General features: G+C 36.4%; 1 long non-coding RNA gene across 1 annotated transcript; it reads left to right on the top strand.

Annotated features, from left to right (window-relative positions):
* The first annotated feature begins 1,699 nt into the window (after positions 1-1,699).
* Positions 1,700-3,669, top strand: LOC120437693. Its single transcript, XR_005611347.1, has 3 exons — positions 1,700-1,778; positions 2,293-2,427; positions 3,479-3,669. It is a non-coding gene; the product is annotated as an uncharacterized LOC120437693 (long non-coding RNA).
* The last annotated feature ends 1,391 nt before the right edge of the window (positions 3,670-5,060 follow it).

The following is a 5,060-nucleotide window of genomic DNA, read 5'->3' on the forward strand; positions in this document are numbered from 1 at the left end:
TGTGTGACAATTGCAAGTGTCCAGAGTGAGGACAGACTGAGGGACCCACTGCTGCACATCATCTGTGAGGCTTTGCACCCCTGATGATCCACCAGGACAAACTCAGCAGTGTGTGAGGAAGAGGAGGAGGAAGAGCCAGCAGCAGCTGACAGATGGAGAGAATAGACAGACTGTTCCCTGTTTGTGAAGGACTGCTAGAAAAGTTTAAATTAACTAATTGTCTGTCCTGAATCAGTCTTATTAGGTAATGTTCAAATAATGTGATCATCCCAGTGTTTTCAGTGTGGGAGAAAGTACTCAGGGCCTTCAAGTTACACACTATGAAAGGCAGCAACAAGTTTAATATTCAGAAACCTAAAGTATGTATCAGCAGCAGAATGGAGCTAAAAATAAATGTGTGTTTCAGTTCTATGAAGCTTTGAGTATTTTGGATTAGTAGCACTGCTGTGTTTGTTGCATCATATTGCTGTAATTGTTTATATGCTTTATATATTCTGAGGTAAGTTGATCTATAGTGTTACATCATATTCTATAAGGATGTTATGTGTTTGTATACTTTCTGCCCAGTTTGACCCATTTAGCAGAAGTCAGCCTGTTTAAGGCTCTGATATCTATTCTGTGTGACTTAAAGCAGTTATGACATGGTCTGATTTTCTCACCCAATAAAGGAATATTTAATATATCAGTCTGATCTTCATTCTATCAGAAACAGTTATCACAGCTCGTACATTTTCTTTTTATAAATATATGTAAGCAATGAGCCAAATTTAGTAATGCCAACATACTGAAGGAACAACATTTGTCTCTTATGTATGATACACCTATATATGCACTGTCAAAGATACTTGTCTTTGAGTGAAGATTTAAGGTGATAGACTAAGGAGCTTGGAAAGAAAAGGTGATAAGAGATATAAATAACTGCAACTTGAATCTGTACTGAACCTCAGTGTTTGACACAGAGTTCATGTTCACTGCTGTAATAGCTAATAATGATTAATATAATAAATATAATATTGGCCATATTATATTTACATTACCAAAGTGAGATGACTTTAGTCTCATGAAAAACATTAGCTAATTGTTATTTACTACCTAATCTTAAAATGACCGTTCAGTGCAGAAATGAAGCCCAAAAATCATGTTTTACAGTCCTGTGGTCTCAGCCTCAGATACTTATCAAATCACACAAAGCTCTTGTAGAAACAAACAAACAAATGAACAAAATATGTTCTCCTTCATTTCTGTCAAACGAAGTTATGACACGTTTCCAGCGGTTGCTAGGCAACCTGGGCAGCGCGATGGAGACTAGACCGTCCCATACAGCCCAAACTTGCCGTTTTTTTTGCAAATCCAGCTCAACACTGCCCCTAGCGTCCTGGAGCACTTCCGTTGTGTTTTGGAGTTTGCATGTGTTTTGTATTTTGCATGTGTTTTGTATTTTGTACGTGTTTTGTATTTTGCATGTGTTTTGTATTTTGCATGTGTTTTGGATTTTGTACGTGTTTTGGAGTTTGTGCGTGCTACTTAGAATTTGTAAGTGTTTTGAAATTTGTACATGCTTTGTCTCTAGGGGCCACCGTACATTGTAGATGATTTAATGACAGATATTTAACCTGAAGAGGGCAAAGATTTCCAAAGAGGATGAGGACTTTATTAAACAGGAAAGACTGCTCCAGAATCTCAGCAGAGCAGCAATGGAGAAAGACCTGTCACCTTTTGATTTTAAGTGGGAGATGAGGACCAGGAAAAGCAACTGACCGAAACACTGGAGAGTTCAAGTGGGTAATTGTAGGCTAAAGAGATCTGAAAAACTGGTTTAAACTGATATTCCCTTTTTCAAAGGCTAACACATGGGTTGCAGTATGAGTCATGGCTAAGTTTGCTGATGATAATGGAAGTTAGAGTTATGCATACTAAAATCATCACGCACATTCTGTAAATCATTTCCCATCAAACGGCTTTATAAACACACGGACTGCATGATACAGCTTAATTTGAATGAACACCTGTCTTAGATTAAGAGCCATTTGAATACTGTCAGATGTAATGGATTGATAGAGTAAAACATAGACTTTAAACATCTTTAAAAATGTTTTTTCCCACTATTTACACATCCTTGCCACTCTTAAACTCTGTATTATTTTCTGTCACATACAAAAACTGAACCTAAACCAGTTGCACCTTTGTTAGTTTGTTTGGTGTCCTTGGTGTCCATGGTACATGGAAAAACTGCATCGTGACGTGTATGCTGAAGTATTATTTCCTTCTGTAATTTACAATAACTATCTATAGAGTCACGCAAAAGCTCCCATTGTTCCACTGCTGAACTGTGAGCAACCTGAACACTGGCAGAAGCATCAGTGCACATTTCGAGTGAGGAGCAGTCGGTCAGTTTGAAGAGGTGAACCAGAGGAAACAATTAAAAAGGTGATCTTTAATACCTTAAAATATAGTTACACTTTAATTCATAAGTGCTTTATTTTTCATAAGTATTTGAGCTATTTTTTAATCATTTTAACATAATGCTACTGAGATTAAAGTGTATCAATCCCAGATGAAGCTTGCAGTTTTTTAAATGTATTTGTTATTTATTTATAAACATTAGGTTTCATGTAATTAAAGAATTCCTTCTGATGGCAGTTAGACAGTTAATGCTTTTACATACTTTACTATGTGTTTACTATAAATTACTCTAGGATTCAATGTTGTCTGCTTTTATATCTTGCTTTTTCTGTGAATAGATCTTATATCAGGTTTTATTGCACATGTTAGGAACTTCTTATTAACAGTTTTGCAAAAAATTAAGCATTTTTTAAATTTCTGAACAGCTTTCGAATGGTCAGCTCATTCCTTCCATTGGCAGCGCAATGAATACTCTTACATGCATTAACGTGTTAATGGCTAATAATGTTATTATTGTGAAACTTTTTTTTGTTTTATTCTTTGTTACATTACTCTAGAAAGCCTCATTGTGCTTTGCAACAATACAGGCACAGCATCATGATTTTATTACAGCTTTGAGCAATAATCACCTGTTGATTAAATTAAGTGAGTCGGTTCAGTTAAATTAGTTGATGACAAGATAACTGTTTTTTTTATTAGGAAAGAGGGAAAGGGATTATAGAACTATGTCATGTCATGGATAAGAGACATGATCTGTTTGTATTTGAAATATTCATATTCATTGAGAGATGAAAACCTTTTTTTGATATCATACATATATGTTTTCTCTGTTTTTTGTTTAGTTATTCTTTTTAATCATACTCCGCCAGGTTGATCATATGATATTATGCAAGTGCTATGCTCTCTCTCTCCCTCTCACATATATACAATTTCCCATCCGTCTCAGTTTGGTTATATAATAACAAGTTGACAATTAGGATTCTATGTTAGAATATGTTATAATGCATCTTAATAAGATAACTGTGAACTCTCAGTACTTCCACTGTCTGTCCCTCTAACTGTTTTTTTTCCTCAGACCTACATCATACAGCAGATATGTCATTTAACTCCACCTCCAACTATATTATGGATGACATCTGCTCCATAAGTTCATCGAAATTGATTCCATACTACGCAGTGAAAATCACCCTCCTCATCACTGTCTGTTTCCTCGTCTTTTATGTTAGTCACCAAAGATGGCGGCGGCAGCGCTCCTTTAAAACAGCAAGCCACTCTGACATCTTTACCTACCACATGGCTGCTATGGAGCTGCTTGGGGTCTTAGGGTGTATCTTCATGTCTTGGGGACTATACACAGTTGATTTGAGCGAGGCAGTAGGATTTTATGCTTCTTATGTTGCTTATTATGGAGAGATATTGTTCCACCTCCTGACGTGTGTAGAGCGTTATCTGGCTGTTGTTCACCCCATCACCTACATGAGTCTAAGAAATGCCCGTGGGGTCAGGATCAGAAACATCTGCATTTGTTTTGTTTGGGTGCTGAGTTTAGGACTGTCGTGTGTTGTAATTTTATTACCTCCTATCCACCAATCTGCCCCAACATTCTGCATTTTGGCTCCCTCCATAATAATCATATCTTTCTGCAGCCTCTCTGTTCTCTTTGCTCTGATTCGTCCAGGGCCAGGGGAAGCGGGTAGGGAAAGGGAGACAGTTGAAAAATCTAAGCTAAGAGCTTTCTACACTGTCACAGCTATAAGCTGTGCTGTGTGGCTATGGGTTGTTGCGGTACTTTTATATAATGCTCTCAATACCTCAATTATAGTGAGCAGCACTGGGAAGTGTTTGATGTTAATGTGTCTTATCTGTTTTAACCTTCCCAGCTGTTTGGTGTTACCTCTGCTGTATCTGCATAGGGCAGGAAAACTCTCATATTGCTGTTATACCAACAAGTAAAGACAAGGATTGAATATGAGTGCAGCAGATAATATAGCATTACATGGTTTGACAAAGTATAGTGTGCTAAAATATTGGGAACAGTTTTATTACATACTTCAGATGGGCTTTACTCAACACTCAAACCATGCTTAAGATCTAGAAACAGATTCACGAATATAAAGAAACTAAAGACACTGGCCAATAAGTCTTAGCTGGATGTTTAACTGAAAAGCATTGTAAGTGAAAGGTTTCAGGCTTTAAAGATGTTTTCTTTTCTTTTTGTCACAGAAAAATGAAACATTCACATTGGATCATAGATAATTATTAAACTTACCCTTTTTCTTATTCCAAAAGATAATAATGGTCAAATTGGTTTTTATGGCATTATTCATATTTAACTTAACTCTATCTTTTATCTTTTGGGGAGTTTTTAACTAAGGACACAAACAGCAATTCTACATTTGCCAAAGCAGTGTTAATAACAATGTGTTTTTAAATCCAACATTTGGGAGTTATCAATGAGTGAAAATGCAGCTGAACAAACTATACATAAAACTAAATTTTGGGGAAGCAAAGTCTAAATTTTATCAGCTGCACACAAAAGAAAGTGATTGTGAGATACATGTTGGGTTCATCACTTCTTATTACTTGAGGTGACATCACTGACATGCTCAGCTCTCATAGTTAGGTTAACTTTTGAAAAGGGTTTGGATTGAAGTAGC

The sequence above is a fragment of the Oreochromis aureus genome, linkage group 3 (genome assembly GCF_013358895.1).
Source record: "Oreochromis aureus strain Israel breed Guangdong linkage group 3, ZZ_aureus, whole genome shotgun sequence".
Classification (NCBI taxonomy): Eukaryota; Metazoa; Chordata; class Actinopteri; order Cichliformes; family Cichlidae; genus Oreochromis; species Oreochromis aureus.